The 21259-nt window shown below is 40.4% G+C and overlaps 2 pseudogenes; both read right to left on the bottom strand.

The window, feature by feature from the left end:
- LOC129514461 (dnaJ homolog subfamily A member 1-like) overlaps positions 1 to 7115 on the bottom strand; it is a 34618-nt pseudogene extending 27503 nt beyond the window's left edge.
- Positions 7116 to 20582: 13467 nt separating this feature from the next.
- On the bottom strand, positions 20583 to 20954 carry LOC129514471 (TSSK6-activating co-chaperone protein-like; annotated as a pseudogene).
- Positions 20955 to 21259: the final 305 nt, after the last annotated feature.

Below are 21259 nucleotides of genomic sequence, written 5' to 3'. Positions count from 1 at the left end.
GAGGGAGAAGCAGGCTCCATGCACCGGGAGCCCGACGTGGGATTCGATCCCGAGTCTCCAGGATCGCGCCCTGGGCCAAAGGCAAGCGCCAAACCGCTGCGCCACCCAGGGATCCCCACACTAAAGTTTTTAAATGTATGATACTTAAATTATTTTGGCGATCAAATTTTTTCCCTTTCATCTGTGTACTTTGTGCACTGTTGGAAAATTATTTTTTTATGACACAAATGATGAATATGTTATCTACGTTTTCTTCTGTCATTTTTAGAGTTTAAATCTTCAAACTATTGGGAATAAATTTTTATGTTTGGCATAAGGTATTGATCTAACTTTATCTTTGTACTAATGTATAGTCCATTGTCCTAATAGCACTTATTGAATTATTTCCCCATTGGGGTAAAGTGCCACTGTTATCATATGCTTAGTTTCTTCTTCAATTCTAGACTTTTCCTAGATTTTTAGTATGTTTCATTGGGATAGTTGCTAATTTCTGCCCTGACTTTAGACTTTAAAAATTGTACATCTTGGGCATCTGGGTGGCTTTGTTGGTTAAGCATCTGCCTTCAGCTCAGGTCATGATCTTGGGGTCCTGGGATCCATTCCCTCATCGGGCTCCCTGCTCAGTGAGAAGTCTGCTTTTCCCTCTGCTGCTCACCCCTGCTAGTGCTCTCTCTCTCAAATAAATAAATCTTAAAAAAAAAATCTACATTTTTAAATAAATTAAAAACAGATTCCTGCCATATACCAACCCCCTCCGGCCCCCATGTTTGGCTAGCTTTGCAGATGTTATCTCTTAGGAATATTTTAGAATCAACAAGTTACTCACCCTAAAACAATCCTGTTGGGATATCAAGTGGGCCTAAATCAACTCTATCATTTAATGTTGATGATTATCACATAGTTTTGCTTATTTCTAAGGATGTGACCCTGATTACAAGGAAAATTTCATGCTCATCATGTTATCTTTATTAATATATTTTCTGTTTATTTACTTTTTCATTTTATGGATTAAAAATATTTAGAGTTTTAAATTTTTTGACATGAGCTTTTACATAAAGAATGAGGTGTATGGACCTTAGGCTTTTTTTCTTTCAAAGTGGATAACAAGTTTTTTGAGTCACATTTATTGTATACTCAGTCATTTCCTCACCATTTTGAATGGAGATCTAGAACTTTAATCAGGACTGCACAAAAGATGATTCCTCCAAGATGACTCCAACTCATGTAGCCAAGTACTCAAGTAGCCATGGAATCAGGTTTCCCAGGCTCTACCCTAAGTTGCATTTTTCCTCTTAGTGTTTGAATAACTGAGTCAGCCTGTCAGGGGCCTGAAAGAGGCATGAGCATGCCAGAGTCTCTCTCTATATATGTTTTAAAGAACCTCCATGTATGTATTTTTGCCATTGTGGATGGACAGACTGGGGGGTGGGTTGCATGCAGCACCTCTGAAGGAGATTTTACTGTCATTTATCTGAAAGAGCTTCAGAAAGGAAAGATTTTTGTTCTTAGTTATGGGCAGAACAAACATCTCAATATTACTTGATATTATATCATTTATCTTTGATCTTGGCACAAACACATCTTTGTTCTTGTTGCACACTTTCCCACCAACCCAAAGCTTGTCAGTTGGTTTGTTTTCTGGAAGTATGTAATGCTGTTTATGAGGCCACCAAGAGGCGAGGCAACTTACAAATAATATATTGCATCAAATATAAAGAAAACCCTATTTTTAAAAATTAGGATGAATGATGAATGGCAACACCTGCACTTGAAATTTTCCAGAGTAAAATAATACTTCATAATCTATGGAAAAGACCAGAATTCTCAAAAGTATTGTCTAGGTAAGAATGACACCTAAATTTCAATGGAAGTGTTTTAGGTTAGTCAGATGGAAAAGCTCCAGGCATTTACATTCTGATTAAGAAAAATTGAGAATGAAATATAAGTAATCCTTGGGGAAACAAAACCAGAAACAATTGCATCCATTTCACACATTTGGATTACCTAAAATAGGGGAAAATAGCAAATGTGTATAATGGCAGAATCAGGATTCTAAAAATGTACTCACTAGGCAGGAGTGACACAATGGCTCTCGCAGAATGAAAGCTGATTAGGACAGAAGTGCGTTCTATGGAACAGCACGTGTACACGGTGAGGGAGGGAAGAGTCACTAGTAGAGATGAACAGGATTTGTGATGATGTTATTGGTGTCAGAGCTGCTCCAATATACATAGGTAACCAGTGGTTTTACTTAATGGCCCCTGGAGCCCGACATGTGAAGGTGGAAGGTTTGCTCCTGTTGCCTTAGGATGCTCACCAGCTCCTCAGAGCCTCACGGGTGTGATAATACGTAGCTGCCAGGTTGTCATTCCAAGTGAGATAGATTTCCTTCATGGCCAAGCCAACATAGAGCCACCTGTATTCACTGCCTCTCTGTTTCTTCCTTCCAGATCCACTAAGGTTGCCACCGTTGCTCTTGTCAAGGCCCCGTGACCTCCACATTGTTACATCCCATGCCAATTCTCAGGCTCCTGAGCTTGGGCAGCATTTGGCACAGCTGATCATTCTTTACTCCTTGAAACACGGTCTTCATCTGGCTTCACACACTGCTTTACCTCCTGGCTTCTGGGCCTTTCTTCCTCAGGCTCCAATGAGTTTTCTCCTCACTTCCCTCCCTCCTAGATGGTGGAGCACTCAGGGGTTAGTGTGATTTCTTCAGTCTCGAAGCTTTACATACCATCCAGGTGCAGATGACCCTAAATTTAAATCTCCAACCTCGCCTCTCTCCGGAGTGCCAGATTGCATACCTCACTTCTCTTTTGGAATCTCCTTCTAGATAAGCACCTGAAAGTTTGTCCAAAAATGGAGTTCCCATTTAACCCCACGAAGCCTTCTCTTTCTTCAGTCTTCCTCAGGTCAGTAAATGGCGATCCCACCTTTCCAACTATTTGAAATAAAACCTTTGGGCTCATCCTTTACTCTTGTGTGTCGTTCAGAGACCATGTTCTATCCATCTGGAAGTTCTGTTGACTACCTTATAAATCTCTTCCGAATGGAAGTACTTCTCATCGTCTGCTCTGCTAATGCCCTGGTCACATCCTCCAGCAGATGTTGCCTGTGTTATTCAAAGAGTCTCCAAACTGGCTTTTCTGCATCTGGCCTCATCTCCTCTTCAGAATGCATTCAGCACAACAGCCAGAGGGACCCCGTGGAAACATGTCAGCTCATGCAACTTACCTGCCCCAAACCCTCTCCGTCCATTTCCTCCAGAATAATTGCACTACTGCTTACCTAGCAGCCTGCTCACCCCTTGCTCATCTATTCTTTCCCTGTCTTACACTCTCCACTCCAGTAACACTGGCTGCTTGGTATTCCTCAAGTGTGCCTGCAACACGTGCTCCTACGTTAGGGTCTCTTCCTTTGCTATTCCTTATTCCTAGAACACCCTCCATCCGTGAAGTTGTCCGGAGACTTGGTTGTGACTTAGCAGAGCTACATTGGAGGGGATTCAACTATAGGGATACCTGAACTAATTGAATATATATAAGGCTCTTTCTGCTTTTGAGACTCTAACTTTATTAATTAGTGGAAGAAATTGACTGTATACTCTGTGACAATTACTGAGTTTCCACTAGATGCTGAACAGCTCAAATGTGCCTGGTTAAAATGGAAACATTTTATCTTGGATACAAGTAATTTTTAAGTGTGTTCTTTTGACAGTGAATACTTTTTAATGACTAACTTTGCTTGGAACTTCATCTCCAGTATGTAATGTAATACAATCGGATCTACTTAGGGTTTACAGCTGACAAACAGCTGTCTGCCCATACCCTTATAAGAGAGCAGATGTCCCCTGGGGGAGTACCTATAACAACCCCATGTTGAATGCTTTGGTCATCACCCATGGGGTGCTTTGGGATTTGTGAAGTGACTTGAGCTCTCATCATTTTAAGGCAGCTGACTCTGAGGAACCCAGGGCAATCTAGTTATTTAGGGGAGCAGGAAAACAGTTCAGCTTTATTTGAAAGAGCAGCATTATATTGTATATAAAGAATAGTGTCAGGGACATCTGGGTGGCTCAGCGGTTGAGCGCCTGCCTTCGGCCCAGGGTGTGATCCGGGGTTCTGGGATCGAGTCCCACGTCGGGCTCCCTGCAAGGAGCCTACTTCTCCCTCTGCCCGTGTCTCTGCCTCTCTCTGTATCTCTCATGAATAAATAAATAAAATCTTAAAAAAAAAAGAATAGTGTCGGAAAGAGTAAACTCTTGTGTGTGCAGAAGAATTCAGAGTACAATACTCCCCTTAAGAAAAACCCCAGAAGTCAGCACTGTCTAGTTGCTGGTTATCCCCATGTCTTGCATTTTGTAAGATTCAGCTACGAGTAGAAGAGCTGATTCATGGTAAGAATGATCATTGATTAGTGGTCTTTCATCCATTTCCTCCAACTGAGCTACAACAGTAAAATTTTTTTTTTTCAAAAGGGGATTTTCCAATATCTGTGGTGGAAATATAATGATCAACCTAAAATCTTTGAGAGGGTAATCACTTCTGAATGTAATGGAAAATACACGACCTTAAAACTTTTCTTTGGTTTTTATCAAGCAATTGTTACCCCAGTCAATATCCTGTCACTGTTAATTAGAAACCATTTGTGCCATGGCTGATTTGTCGCTCTGCAAAACTCCTACGGAGGGATGCAGGGCAGTCAGCGCCAGGCTCAAAAGGGAACAAAAGTCAGTTTTCAAAGGATCCAAAACACATTAAGTGGTGACCCAAGTTCTGCTCCCTCCATTATTGCTGTTAGGTCGGAAAGCTAATTAAAAATCTCTGCTGGCACAAATGTGTGTTCTAAAATATGTCATCCCTAAAAGATTGGCAGATTGAAACCACTGGGACAAGCCTTTGACTCGGCTTTGTTTTCATGTGTTCATTGATTCTGACCCTAAAAATGCTACAGTTCTGTCTTCATTGGACCCAAATGTGGCTGAGTAAATTTGATGTTAGCCTGGAAAAGTTTCTAATCATGTGGAAAAAGCCAGGAAGGCAATTACTGCCAGTCTCATTAATGGCTCAAGAAAAATTGAAATCATAACTGTGATTTAGCCAGTTACCTAATTATCTATTTTCAAATCCTATTTTTCTGAAGCCTCACAGAAAAGTCCTCAGTAATTTTTATCTTTGAAAGGTAAGCTTGATGGTCCATAAATGAAATTAAGAAGACCAGATATTTTGCGATTGATTTATGTAAATATGCCAGGGACCAAAATGGGAGAAGTTAATAAAATATGACACTGAAAAATAAAATGACTTTTAAAAAGCCCATCACTCTGTGATATAAATCACCGATTTTTTGGTAAATGGATTATAAGTACTGGTTTTGGTGAATTAACTATTGCTTCTGTATTTTCTCTCACAATGGCCCAATAAATTGTTTTGTTGAGGCAGACATTCAAGGACTGCATTAGATTGTTCAGGGAAACTGTATATGGTTCACAGTATCAATTACGGTATGTAATTATATTTGGAGACCCTTGGTAGCACTTAGACACAGTCTTGCTCTATTTGAAGATGCTAAAAATAGAAATTGTTGGTATAGTTCCTGCAGACTGCTGCATGAGCTACTCGATAATATGGGAGCTAGGGAGGCCACATCTGACAAAATGTGGGAGATGCTGAGGGAGTCTTAACTATAGGCTGACAAGAAAATGACTGTAGGTTGATTTCTAAAGATACGTGTGACTAATGCGTGTGCGAAGGGCCTTGGAAAGAAATACCATGCTCTGCCTCTCTGTGTTATTTGCAAGAAATAAGGAAAATAAATAAGGGAGAAAACAAAACCATACTCGTACTTTTATGAGGATCAGAAATTTCTCTCCATAAAAAATTGAGTGTGAAGTCAGTGCAGCATGGCAAAGGGAACTGGGTAGATTTGCTTGCATGTGTGTTGAAATCGTATGGATTTTTAATTAATTAATTTATTTGTTTACCTTAGGCACACAGTGAGAGAGAGAGAGGCAGAGACACAGGCAGAGGGAGAATCAGGCTCCATGCACCAGGAGCCCGATGTGGAACTGGATCCCGGGTCTCCAGGATTGCGCCCTGGGCCAAAGGCAGGCGCTAAACCGCTGCACCACCCAGGGATCCCTCGTATGGATTTTTAAAAAGGATTTTATTTATTTACTCATGAGAGACCCGGAGAGAGAGAGAGGCAGAGACACAGGCAGAGGGAGAAGCAGGGTCCTTGCAGGGAGCCCAGTGCAGGACTCGATCCCAGGACCCCAGGATCACGACCTGCGACGAAGGCAGCCGCTCAAGCGCTGAGGCTCCCGGATGCCCCGCATGGATGTGTGCAGCGGTGCGTGCGTGTAGAGGTGGACACCACCAAGGCAGAGGCCAGGGTGAATGATTTTTGAATACTTTTTATTGAAATTTGAATACTTTTTAAAGTATTTCCTCTGATTACTATATGAAGAGGAACCGCTGATTATTTGGCAAGGTTTTTTTTTTTTTTTTTTTGCATTTTTTGCATTTTTTTTTTTTTTTGCTGGGGGTGGGGGGGTGAGGATTCTAGGGTGCAGACCACCCTTGCACACCTTGAATAGCTCACGCCAGGGTTGTGCGCTCTGCCGCAAGGCGGGGACCTTGGCGCTGGGACCCAGGGGATGAGGACCGTCAGAGCTGGGGTAGCGGAGGCCCAGGGGGCACCGTGCATCGCGTGTGCCCGGCCCCCCAGGGCGCGTGTCCCAGGACATCAGTCCCTCCGCGGCATCTCGGCGGCCTCGCTGCTGCCCGGGATCGGGCCGTCGGTCGGGTTCGCTCCACTGGGTTGGGTTTCTGACTCTGACCCGCGACCTTCTTGTTTCCTCCAAGGTGATGTAGAAGCTCCTAGAACGTCTATGCACATGTGTAAGCGACGGGGTATTTTTGTGTCGAGATGTTGCTTTTTGTTGGCGACCTTGCTTACCCTTTTCCTGAGAAAATTAAAGCAGGCAGAAGGGAATTTCCACAGGTTCTCACCACCCCGGGTCCCCACTGGCCGGAGTGGCCCCCCCGCACCAGGCCGCCCCCCACTTCCAGCTCGGCCCGCACCCCCACTCCCGCTCCCCCCTGACCCATCGCCGCACCTGCAGGGGTGACCACACACGGAGCCACTCAGCCAAGCTTTGTTGATCAGAGAATCACACGTTAGAGAAAAAATGAGCTGCTTTTCCCACTTTGCACAGTGGTGCATCTGGGGTGCATTTTACATATTTTCCACTTGTGTGCCATCACTGTGAATAACGTACTCCTTTTCCATTGTTCCTAAAAGAATCAGGAATCCTTTAGGTAAAAACAAACAAAAAAACAGGAAATACCTTTATATTTATTCCATGTTATTTATTTTATATTTTATTACAACGTACATATTCAGCACCTAAAAATGTCTGCATTTTCTTGAAATATTTCCTTGGCATTTTAGATAGCTTTTTCCTTCTCCCTGCACAGCACAAATTCCCAAAGAAGCAACAACAGTAAAAACACAACACAAACAGAAGAGATGAGCCAGGAGTCGAAAAGCGCTTAGTTAGGAGTGCTGAGCAGTTAACAAGCCTGGTGTGTTCTGGGCCGCATTGCTCCCCGCTAGCGGCAGGTGCTGGGGTGCTGTGTGCCTGGGCCCCCACCTGCCAGGGCCCCTTCTCTGGGCGGTACAGCAGGCGTGCTTCCAGAGAAAACCAGAGAACAGGAACATTTGTCTACATTATTCAAATAAACACAACCCAAACCACCTCCCACCCTGGCTCATTTCTTTCCTCAAGGTAAAGCCAGCGTGCAGGAGAGTTAAGGTAGCCGAGATGATTCCACCCAAGCAAGCAGACAGAAAAACAGAGCAGCAGTAAGACATGGAGCAACGTGTTCATGTTTTCTTTCCTCTATACGAGGTCCAGGGAATATGTGCTTAATTTTGAAATAGGGGCAACTGCAGGTAATATTAATGGGAGCAAGAGCAAACCTATCTGTGGTGGTTACCACGCACAAGGTCTTGATCTGAAACTTTACAGGTTGGATCCTTGGGACAACCACTGTGTGTTTGTAGGAGGTGTGTTGGGGGCCTCTGGCTGGTATATTTTTTTTTTTTTTTATGATAGTCACAGAGAGAGAGAGAGGGGCAGAGACACAGGCAGAGGGAGAAGCAGGCTCCATGCACCGGGAGCCCGACGTGGGATTCGATCCCGGGTCTCCAGGATCGCGCCCTGGGCCAAAGGCAGGCGCCAAACCGCTGCGCCACCCAGGGATCCCTGGCTGGTATATTAAATCAAGAATATGCAGGTTAGGACTTGCTGAGTGAGGAGGCACAGGTCACCTGTATGGGGTTGGTGGGTAGCTCCCTCAGCATCTACACTCCCACTTTGGGGAGGTGAAAAAACCCCAAACTCTGGACCGATTTGAGTGTGAGCAGGGTTGTCATACCATAAATTGCCTAAGCAGCCATTCAGAACAGCAGTTTTCTCATCATACAGGAGTGCTGTTATTAATTGCATTTTACAGATGAAGGAAGCAGAGGCTCAGAAAGGTTAAGAGACTTCCTCTACTGATCAGCAGAGGTGGGACTTGAACTCTGGCCATCCAGCCCTAGCATCTGGGCCCTGGACCTCGGGAGCATGTGGTGTCCTCAGGGAGATCACCTTCCTCCCTCTTGCCTGGCTGTGCCCCCCGCCTCTGCGTTGTCTACACCTCTGGTGAAGTGTCTCCATGAGCTTGTCAAATTGGGTCTCACAGTTGGTCATCACGCTTCAAACATTCATCCTTTTCTTTCCGGATCTGCTTCTCAGACCTCACAGTAGGAAACCACCAGCTAACGTGGTAGGAGAGGTCATGAAGGACTCTCTTCCCTCCACATCCTTTTGCAGACAGTGCCTTTATTCTGAAGAGAGCTTCTGTTGAGCCAGAGTTGAGGAGTGAGGCTAGGGTAGTTGTGTGTGTGTGTGTGATTTTGCTGATTTTGAACCAAATATACTTAATATATAACCTGGTCTAAATTGGCTCACATAGGCCAATTAATTCTCTTAACCATCCATAGACATGTAGATTTACATGTCTTGCTGACAGGTAAATGGTTTTGGTAGGATATATATATCCAGTGACTTGTCCTATAAAGATTCCGATGATGGTTTAATTTTAAAATCTCAGGGGAAAAAACTTGTGACTATTAACTCTTACCTGATGATAAAAACAAGACCTAATCCTTATGTTTGAAAATGTGTTTGCTTTTCTTTTCACTGTATTAGAGGCGTTTTGGAATGAAATTTAACCTGTTTCATTTGGCTTTGGGAAATATAGTCCATATGCTGAAAGAAAATAAGAGGTGTCTCTCCAAGTCTCTAATACATTGGTATGGAGAAGATAAATCACAGAATTTTCTGGAATGATTCTGCTATGCCATTGCAATAGGTAGAACTCTTGGGGGCAGCAGGATATTGCTAAATTCTCAAATTTGGAAAAATGTAAAACTATTGTCTACTGGGCGTCTAGGCAGGTGCTCCTACCTGGTGTCATCTCCCAAGGTGTTTCTTCCTACCTCTGCACTCTCCCAGTGAATTGGCCAACATAAAAGATTCTAACACAACATGTATCATCATGATACACTACTGTGAAATTTTAATAGGTTTTAGATAGAACTGTTCTCTATTTTAAAGTATTCTGTAAGGCGTGCGTCAAAATAAGTTGAAATTTTGATCCTACCAAGCATGCAGATATCCTCAGCTTTCTTACCCTCTTGTGACAATAAAGGAACATTTACTAACTGGAAATTGCTCTCCATTGTTCTCTCTGACCTTTTGAAGGCTCTGCTGTAATAATATGTTAAATTACAAAAACTGTGATCCTAAATAAAAGTTATGGATTTTTGCATGGATTCATCTGAACTGTAATTGATTGTCTAACATGAAAACCATGCTATGTGAATTATTTGGCACAGTGCTAATATTGGCTAATTTAGAATGTAATTATAATCAGCACGGATCCTTTCAACTGCACTTATGAACTTAGCCACAGTGGGAAAGCATATAGGACTCCCCAAAGTGCAGAAAGCACTTGGTTCTTTGGAAGACATATAGTCCAAGTTTTTAATTATATTCGGCTGGAGTTCTTTTTAATTTTATCTTACTAGAAATGGATGGATTTTAATATGACAAAGGTGATGCTCACATCGTAAAAGAAGCACATTAAACAGAGTTTGTAATACTTCCCACCGAGATGAGCTTTAGCATTTAAAATGAGAAAAAGGCTATTCTTTACATTAAACATTTGATCAATCCAAGCGATAACCAGAGTAAAATTTAAATACCATCTTGATAGCATAAGCTTATGATTATTTCAGATGTGTACTATACTCACCTACTTCCACAGTCTGTGTAGCCTCCAGAAGAATTTATTTGTTGAAGTCCTAGGAAAACAAGATCCAAACATCCTACCCCAGGTCATGAGAAGAGAGAGAGTCATTAGTTTTCCATGAATTACCCAAAGAACTGATAGTAGTGTTTCTTCTAAGAGTGGCATGAAGAGAAAATTCTGGTCTTGAGGTGATATTTTGGACATAGATAATCATAATATTCAGAAACATTTCATACCCAGAAATGTAAAGATACTCTATTTTCCTGTGACATGTGAAGTGTACAAATGAGTGGAACTGACTTGTTAGCAAAATATTAACCATTTGCAAATAGCTCTTGGCTCATATAAAATTGGAGTTTCATAAAAATGAGAAACTTGGATTTTTAGCATAAAAACACTGTTTACAGACCATGAATATGGTCACTGCAAGAATATAAATTGAGAAAGATAATTGTAGAGACTTCAAGACTGCTCTTGAAGAGGGTCACGGAGGTGGGCTGGGTACTGATAGTAACCCAATGAGTCTGAGGGGAGTGGTTGCTTGGAAGCCATGGGCCTGGGGGTAGTTTTAGATGCTGCCTGCACAGCTCCTCACCTCCTCCCTCACCCTCTAGAACAGCAATTTTCAGGCTTCAGCATGCATCAGAATACCTGGAGGGCTTGTTTATACACATTATTAGGCTCCTCCTGAGTTTCTGATTCAGTTAGTCTGGGTTAGGGTCTGAGAAATTATTTTTCTCAGAAGTACCATGTGATCCTGTTGCATTTCCTCTGGGGACCCTACTTTGAAAACCACTTCTCTAAAGACACAGGACAGTTGACATGCTTGAAACCTTCCAGCTCTGAAAAAGAACTATTTTTGGTGTTCATGATCGACCGGTTGAGAATCATGGCAGTAGACAGACCACCTGTGCTAGCATCCAGTCCGTGTCCTTGTCCATAGTCTGAGCATGTACTCACCTTATACATCCATGGTGGGCAGTTGCAGCCTCCCCAAGGCTGCTGGAGCCCACATCTTTAAGTTTACTCAAGGACTTTTCTCTGAAATTATCTTCATTCTTTTCTGCATCATCATGTTCTCCCTTTTTATGCTGTCATTCCAATTAACCTTCCAACATGCTCTATTTTTTTCCATCTTAAGAAAAAGGAATGAGGGCGCCTGGGTGGCTCAACTGGTTACGCATCCAACTCTTGATTTCTGCTCCAGTCATGATCTTGGGGTCCTGGGATGGAGCCCTGCGTTGGGCTCCACGCTCAGCGGGGGTTTGCTTGAGGATTCTCTCTCTCCCTCCGACCCTCCTCCCTTGCTCTCTCATTCTCTCACTCTCTCTAAAAAAAATAAATAAATCTTGAAAGAAAAGGAAAAGGGGCTAGTCATCCATAAACCCAGCAATTCTCCAGATAAATGATTTCTTCGGTACCATTCATACCAAAACTCTGAAAATTTGAGGTTAGCTTTCTCTGTTTCTTTATCTCCTTATATTTATAACTTATTTTTCTTCAATAAAATACTCATTTTTGCTACACCACTAAAATGATTACTCTCAGTTTACCGGTAACTTCCTCCTTTTGGCAAATTCTGTAATCAACATTCACTTCTCATCAGCTCACCCTTGCAGAAGCATTGGGTGCAGCCGATCATGCTGTCATTTTGGAAGTACCTACATCACCTGGCTTCCAAATAGCTTGCTTTGCTGACTTTCTTCTTCTCTCTCTGCCTGAGGAGTTGGCAGCTCCTCATCTTCCCAGGGATTAGTTCTCAGCCTGATTTCCTTCTCCATGCACACTCACCCCCTGGACGATCTCACTGATTTCCATGCCATTCAGTCTGGTTCAGACGCTCATGAATCCCATACACGGATACCTCAGCGCCAGTCCCCTTGGCAAGCATCAGACTCGTGTATTCAGTGCTCTAGCAAATCATTTACAGATGTCTAGGAAGCATCTCAAACGTAACCTGACCAAAATAGAACTCTTGATTTACTTCCTGCAAACCTGCTTTCCACCTAGTTGTTGATTAAAGGCATCCCCATCTATTTGGAGCTCAGGTGAAAATCATAGAAATCTTCCTTGATGCTCTTTTCCATGCATCCCACATCCAATCCACCAAGCTCTGTAGCTCTACTTCCAAGATATATTTTAAATGTGGGGCACCTGGTGGCACAGTCAGTTGACCATTGGACTCTTGGTTTCAGCTCAGGTTGTGATCTCAGGGCCCTGAGATGGAGCCTTGGGTTGGGCTCCACACTCAGCATGGAGTCTACCTGAGATTTTTCTCTCCCTCTGCCCCTCCTGCCCATATTCTCTCTCAAGTAAATAAATTATATACATATTTTAAACGTGACTACTCAGGATCTTTCCGCCCGCCACCCTTGTTCATCATTTCTTCTGTGGACTTCTTTAGTTGAATTTTAACTTACCCCCTTGCTTCCATATTGGTTGCTCTGTAGTTCTTCATACAAAAGCCAGAATGCTGTTTTAAACCTAAAAATGAGGTTTACTTTCCTTTCCTGTTTAGAATCCTTTAATGGATTGTCATCACACTCAGAACAAAATCTGTAGTCACGACTTTTTAGCCTATAAGTTCTCCCACAACGTGGTTTCTGATAATATGATAGACCTTGACTCCTGGAGCTTTTCCCCCTTTCTCCCTCTGTGCAATCTCCATGGTTTTCTTGCAGTTCTGTTTAGACATTAATTCTATTTTCCTTTCAAAGCTTGTCTTTTCCTCTTGCTGTTCTTTTATAAATCTTTGCTGGGCTTTCCTCCTGGCCTTCATCAGAGATACTACACACAAGTCTCCTCATCAGGAATCCAGCCAACTGCCACTCCCCCAAGTCATTGCTTGCCACCTCATGTGGCTTTATTTTTCCGCATAATACTTGCTGCCATATAGTGTTCTATGTTTTATAATGCTGTTTCTTCATTGTCTGTTTTCCCAGTAGACTATAAGCTCTTTGAGGACAGGAGAATTTATCTGTCTTATTTGCTATTTTACCTTTAATACATGGAACAGCCTGATAAAATAAGGAGTTGATAAGAAGAAACATGATTTATCATATATTTTGTATTTTGTCATCGATTTTGCCTGTAGTTACTACAAAACATTACTATAAAACTATAAAACACAGTTTTGATTAAGGAATAGGGATCAGTTTGAACTAGCAAATATATTTTAAAAACAAAATCACAGTTATTATTTCAAATATGTACAAGACTGTTGCAGGGTTTTGAAATTAGATATGGTATAAACAATAAAATATAGTTAAACCAGCAGCTTAAACCAGATTAATAATATTGAGTCGCTGATGAATTAATAACGATGATTTTGCCTTAAGCATTATTGATTTCCAAATGATAACTCTCTAACATCTTAAAAATAGTAGCTTCTCTTGTGTAGATAATGACATTTCAACTTTACTTCAGATATTCATTTCTTATTCAGTTTCTAAAAAATAATTAAATTTTAAACTCAATATTCATCGATTGTGTAAAATATCCTAACTTAGCACAATTTGAAGTTTTAAATGCTTATTGTAATTTACAAATGAAATGATACAGCACTTGGGATTTGTATCAAACCAGAGAGGTGGGGGGTTGGTAAGAGCAAGGATGGAAGATTAATAGCAATGATTTCAAAAATGTTAAAATTGTGTGATGAGGAACAGGAAATTCACTCTACTATTCTCTTTATTTTTGTTTGTTTCACATTTTCTAAATACTGTAAAAACATAAAAATTGCTTACTCAAAGTTTGTCACCAAAGCTGCTTAAGGGACATTGTCATGTTAGTTTGAAAACATTTTCAAAAAAGCTTTGATGAGTTTTGGGCAGTTTTATTTATTAAGTGAAGATGTAGCAAGCAAAATTATTAAATATTTCTTATTGGTCCATTCAAGAACCAACTTCAGAAATTCTTTGATTTGTGACACTCATAATTTTATTACTATAGATTATTTATTTAAGTGCACATTTCATAAAATTTATAGATTTTATGTTTCTCCTTAATTTTCTTTATTAGATACAGGCTAGAGATATATGTAATTTATACTGTGAATCCATTGAGTCTTATATTAATCTGAGGTACAACAGTGTTAAAATATTGTGCATACTGGTGATACTGAAAATATGCTTCGTAAGGGCCATTATTAAATATTTTTTTTTCATTATTAAATATTTAATTACAATGTGGTTCTCATTAAATGATAAAAATCATTTTGTAGATTTTTTAAAAATGAGCTCATGATACTTAATTACCACATTAAGACCCAACACCAGGATAGTTACCTGAGTGTCACTTCTTCCCTCTTTTTCAGTGACCTGTCTCAGGTCTGTCAAACCAGCATGATGCTTGTTGCATTTACCAAGATGTTTTTTTTTCTGCTAATGAAACTCCAGTGGATTGTCAAAAGTGCAGTCATTGAACATTAGTATAGTAGTTAGAAAAAAATAGCCCAACTGCCATGTAATTACCTCTAAGTTGTATAGGGCATAAATATAAATTATGATGTCCTTAGAGCTCTGGTCAGAGGTTTTAAATATAAATGCCTTGAGATTTTTAAAATGTACTGTGCATACATGATCATAAGTACTTCTGAAAATTGAATATCGAGGTTTCACAGAGAATGAGGATAAATAGCATTGAACTTCATTGTAGAATTTTATGTTAAAAACTGATGTAATTCGATAGAACAGAAGCACTGTATGCACTCTATCACAAGGGAGGCAGCTTGCCCAGCTCTGACATCTACCAGCTGAGTGACCCTAAGAAAGTTACTTGTTATATGCCTCAAACTGCAATCCATGAAATGGGAGAGCTGCTAGCCCATAGCCTACTGATTATTTATTGAAGTTGAGACAGGTTTTTCTTGTATCAGTAAAATGATTTTATGTGTAGTATTGTTAATATATCATTCTTGATAATATCAAGGCGTGGTAACAAACATGATTGTTTGACTAAAAATAGGTATTCTGAAATTTAAATATGCATGCTAACAATTCTTTTTAATATTCTTTGTTTCTTTTGTGATTAAAAGAAACTCATTAAAAGAAGCCCGAGGTAATTCTTTAACTAGAAGTAATAGCCGAGTGATTTAATAAAGGTTAGGTAAGTCAGAAAGTAGGGTGTCTGCAGGTGAAGTACCATGATCTGTATTTGCGGGGACATGGAGAAGGTCCTCAGGAAAGCTCGTTGATGGGACAGATTAAAGATGGCTGTGATTTCTTTGACATTTCTCTTGAGAGGTGGGACCTGTGTCTCCTTCCCTTGAACTGAGCTAGGTTCTGTCATGGCTTTGACCAATTCTTAAGAAAATGTCAGCTTCACCTTCTGTTTCTTTGAACGGTCTTTCTGGGATCCCTGAGCCACCGTATAACAATTATGGATATTTTGACACTGCCCAAAGGGTGCAGTCACCGTAGGCCTGTCAAGTGATAGTCCCAGCTGAGCCCAGACTCCTAACCATCCCTTGCATCATTTCCAAGGTGCATGCACGTGAGTGAAAGTGTTTTGGTTTTGCTTCCAGCTGTGTCCCACCAAGTGACCCATCAGTGCCATGTGGAGCATAACAACCACCCACCTGAACCCCGTCCTAGCTTCTCACCCCTAAAATGAGATATAATAAATCAAATGGGTGGCTTTAAGCCATTGAGTTATAGGAGTAATTTTTTGGGTAGCAGTAAGCAAGATTGGTTCCCTAAAAATCACTTGATATGAAGAAACAAGTCAAAAAGCAGAAAATGATACTAAGAATATCTACAAAGGCAATCTTTCCATTACCCTTATTCGGTCTTTCTAGTTAATGTTACTGAGTGTGAACATTAGGTCAAAGAACTAATATTTGGAAAAAGAGAGAATTTATTCATTTTCTTCTGGGACACACAGTTATTGCTCCTTGTCAAAATGTGTGTAAAAAAAAAAACCCTGTAAATTCTGATTACCATTGTTGAAAATAATCATTTTGTTTCTGCCTATTCCACAAGGATTATTATATATTAGCAGATTCAGATATAAGTAGACGATTCTGGTGTGGAGACAAAGAGGATATTGTGGAGACAAAGAGGATATCGATGAGCATGCATTAAACCTGTTTAGGAGTAAAGTATAGTTATTTGTAAACATTTAGGATGTCAGTCTTAAGATGAGTGAAAAGTTGAACCTTAGAGCTTGAATTTGTCCTTTTTTCTCAAGGTTCAGATTCCAACCCTGTTTGACAAGGAGGCTATAGCAACCTTGTTGCCTCAGGTGGCCTTTGCTGTCAATGAGATTTGTACTCTTCAAAGTGAGCACTGTTATTTAAATCCTTTCTGGGAGGAGTTGTCCAGCGCAGGAGAGGAATGGTGCGCTGAAGAGCTAATGATGTCTTTCAGAAATTGCTAACCAAATTTTGTGCTTCCAGAGCAACGTGAAAGAAACATTTTTGTTTATAAAGGGGAGCTTGTGCTTTCAAGTTAAAGTATTGCTCTGTCAGAAACATTTGCTGTTCTAAAGCTTCTACATTATTAATAAAACTATGTTGCAGTGTGACTCAATGCTTATAAAAGTGTCTCCACGAACCAGTTTAGAGATATTCTTCATTCTAACTTAAAAGTCATTGTAGAGCTTCTTTACTTTGTTTTGTTTTCCTTCTTATGCTCCAGGCTGCTAATCTTTTGCCTGTTTTTTTTTTTTTTTCTTTTCTAGTTCTTCAGCATACATACCAGAGAGTGGTCAGGGAGGATCTGAGAGGGCAAAACACAAAGCAATTAATCCAGCTTTTCAGCTAAAACAGTTTAAATGGCATTTTGGGCTGAAATTGACAACAAAGAGGTCTCTCAATTATTCTGATCTTTCACTTCTCCAGTATGAGCAAAAGTCACTTAATTATATTTCCCCTTAATTTCATGGATTTGTAAAAACAACCCCACTTGTAATCGATACTCAATGGAATATGCCATTCTATTTTCTATAATTTTTTTAAAAGATTTTATTTATTCATGAGAGACAAGAGAGAGACAGAGACAGAGACACAGGCAGAGGGAGAAGAAGCAGGCTCCATGCAAGGAGCCCGACATGGGACTCGATCCTAGGTCTCCAGGATCATGCCCTGGGCTGAAGGCGGTGCTAAACTGCTGAGCCACCCAGGCTGCCCTATTTTGTATAATTTGCATTGAACATAGTATCTGGCTCGCAATGGTTACCTAATCATACATTTTGAATAAGATTATCCAAATCACCAACTTTGGTTAAAACGTTTTAGCATTACCAAAGGAGAAGCAACATATGAAACGTTTTTCTCTTTGTGGCTTTCTTGAGATAGCATTGACTTATAACATTATGTAAATTTGAGGCATACAACATGTTAATTTGATACACTTATGTATTGCAACATGATTTCCAACATAGTGTTAGTGTCCATTTCATTTCTGTGGTGAGAAAAATTAAGACCTGTTCTTTCACCAACTTTCAAGTATAAACCACAGGATTATTTGTTATAATCACCTTGCTGTTTATTAGATCATCTGAACTGACTGGTCTTCTAAATGGGAGTTTGACCAACATCTCCCAGTTTTCCCCACTCCGCAGTCTCTGGTAACTACCTTTCTACTCTGTTTCTACGCATTTGGGTTTCTTAGATTCCACAGCATTGGCTTTGCTTTTCTGACTTTTTTTTCCCCAAAGATTTATTTATTTATGATAGACAGAGAGAGAGAGAGAGAGAGAGAGAGAGAGAGAGAGAGAGAGAGAGAGAGGCAGAGACACAGGAAGAGGAAGAAGGAGGCTCCATGCCGGGAGCCTGATGTGGGACTCGATCCTGAGACTCCAGAATCGTGCCCTGGGCCAAAGGCAGGTGCTAAGCTGCTGAGCCACCCAAAGATCCCCTGCTTTTCTGACTTTTTCATGTAGCATGGTGCCCTCAAGGTCCACCTGTTTTGTCACAAATGGTGGAATTTCCTTCTTTTTTATGATATATATATCTTTATCCATTCATCCTTTGGTGGACACTAGGTTGCTTCCCTGTCTTTGGTATAGTAAATAATGCTGCCGAGAACATGGGAGTACACATATCTCTTTGAGATCCTGTTTTCATTTCCTTTGGGTCAATACCCAGAAGTGAGATTGCTGGATCATTCACCAACAGTGCAGAAGGGTTCAGTGTTTCACTGTTGATTTTTTTGTCTGGATGATCTATCCATTGCTGAAGTGGAGTGTTGAAGTCCCCTAATATTATCAGTGTTATCTCTTTCTCCTTTCAGGTCTGACACCATTTGCTTAATATAATTAGGTGCTCTGATGCGGGAGCATCTATGTTTATGATTGTTAGATCTTCTTGATGAATTGGCTCCGTTATAATGGTATAATGACCTTCTGTGTCTCTTGTTGCAATTTTTTCTTAAAGTCTACTGTGTCTGCTGTAAGTATAGCTATCCCTACTTTATTCTGACTTCTCCTTACATGGAATATTTTTCCCATGCTTTCACTGTGAATCTATGTGGGTCCTTGAAATGGAAGTGTATCCTTGTAGGCAGCATATAATTAAATTTTGTTTTTGTTTTTTTAAATCGTTCTGGGGTGCCTGGATGGCTCAGTGGTTGAGCATCTGCCTTTGGCTCAGGTCGTGATCCTGGGGTCCTGAGATCAAGTCTCACATCAGGCTCCCCACCGGGAGCCTGCTTCTCCCTCTGTCATGTCTCTGCCTCTCTCTCTATGTCTCTCATTAATAGATGGATAGAATCTTAAAAAAAAAAATCATTCAGCCACTCTGTGCCTTTGGATTGGAGAATTCAGTCCATTTACATTTAGAGTAACTATTGATATGTGAGGGCTTACTAATGCCATCTTATGTTTTCTAGCTATTTTATAGTCCTCCTACTCCTTTTTTTCTACCTTGATGCTTCCTTTGTGAATTAATGGTTTTATGTAGTGGTTTTCATTGATTCCCTTCTCTTTATCCTTTTTGAATGTACTGTAGATTTTTGTTTTCTGGTTACCATGAGAATCACATAAAATATTTTATAGTTATAATACTCTATTTTATGATGATAACTTTATTCCAGGTGCATACAACAGTTCTACCCTTTTATTCTCCTCCTTTCATATTTTTGATGTCAGAATTCAGCTCTTTTTATACTGTGTTCATTGACAAGTTATTTTAGCCATATTTATTTTTAATACTCTTGTCCTTTAACCTTCTAAAAGGCTAACTAGAGTTAAGTGCTTAACATTCCACCATCTTGCAGTAGTAGAGTATTATGAATTTGACTATATGCTTACCTTTGTCAGTGTGTTGTGTATTGCCGTACGTTTTCATCTTACTAGTTAGCATCCTTTTATTTCTGCTTGCAAAACACCCTTCCACATTACTTTTAAGGCAGCTCTTGTGGTAAACTCCCTCAGCTTTTGTTTCTCTGGGAATCTATCTCTCCTTTATTCTTGGTTTGCAGTTTTTTTTTTTTTCCTTCTTCTTCAGCACTTTGAATATATTATCCCATTCTCTCCTGGCCTGTAAGGTTTCTCCTGAGAAATCACTGATTGCCTAATGGGGGTTTTCTTGTAAGTTATAAGTTTTTTTTTTCCTCCTACTGCTTTTATGATTTTTCCTTTGTCTGATTTTTGAGTTTTACTGTAATACATATTGGAGAGGATCTCAAGTTGGTTTTCTTTGGTGACCTATGAGCTTCATGATCTTAGATATCCATTTCTCCCCAGATTTGGGTAGTTCATAGCCATTCTTTTTTTCTTTTTAAAAGGTTTATTTTATTTTATTTTATTTTATTTGAGAGAGCTAGAGAGTGAGAGAGAACATGCGAGTGGGAGGGTGGCAGAGGGAGAGGGAGAGACTCTCAGGCAGACCCCCACCAGGCATGGAGCCAGACATGGGGCTCAATCCCAGGACCCTGAGATCATGACCTGGACTGAAATCAAGAGTTGGTGCCCTAATGGACTGAGCCACCCAGCATTATATCTTTAATTTCTCTGCCCCTTTTCTTTCTCTTCTCCTTTGGGAATCTGGTTAACTGAGAGTATTTCTTTTGATTGTGTACCACGGATCATGTAGGTTTCCTTCATTTCTTTTCATTCCTTTTCCCTTTTTGTCCTCTGACTGGATTATTTCAAAGTTCCTGTCTTCAGTGTCACAGATTCTTTCTTCTGCTGAATTAAGCCTGTTCTTAGTACTTTTTATTGCAGTTGTCATTTCATTCATTATATTCTCTTTTTTTCCGCCCCCAGAATTCATTTACTGAACTGAGGCAGATGACTTAACAGCAAACTGCAGGATAAGACTGGGAGAGAAGACTTCTTGCTTCTCCTCTCAGGAGCTAGTTGTGTCATGGATGCTTGTAAATTTTCCAAAATAGCCATCTATTGTTGGGAGGGCTGGGTCTGAATGGAGATTGCATACATACATTCTAGGAGTCCCAGGCATTCCTTGGGCTTGTGGTCAAGTCCTGAGGGCAGCTTTGTTCTCTGGATGTTCAAGAAAGTGGTTGGTGGGGAACATGCTTGAAGATTAATAAAGTTAGGGGAAAGTTTGGCTCAACACAGAGGGATGGCATCACTTTCCACTTTGGCTTTTCCTTTGGAATGGCTGGCATGCTGCTCCATCTGGACACACCAACAGGTGGGCTGCCTGTGCCCAAAAACCTCCTACCAGGCTCCCATCCTTGTGTTCATTCATTATATTCTTCAGCTCCAGAATTTCTGTTTGGTTCTTTTTTGTGTTTTCTGTCTCTGTTAAGCTTCTCATTTTGCTTGTATACTGCTTTTTATGATTTCATTGAATTGTCTTTCTGTGTTTTAGTTCACTGAGTTTCCCTAAAAAAGCTACTTTGAATTCTTTTTTAAGTAAATTAAAATTTTCCATGTTTTGGGATCCAGTTACTGGGAGATTATTTTGATCTTTTTAAGAG

Source organism: Nyctereutes procyonoides, unplaced genomic scaffold (assembly GCF_905146905.1).
Source record: "Nyctereutes procyonoides isolate TBG_1078 unplaced genomic scaffold, NYPRO_anot_genome, whole genome shotgun sequence".
Taxonomy (NCBI): domain Eukaryota; kingdom Metazoa; phylum Chordata; class Mammalia; order Carnivora; family Canidae; genus Nyctereutes; species Nyctereutes procyonoides.
Note: the sequence above shows the minus strand (reverse complement) of the source record. Positions and strands in the feature narration are given on the sequence as shown.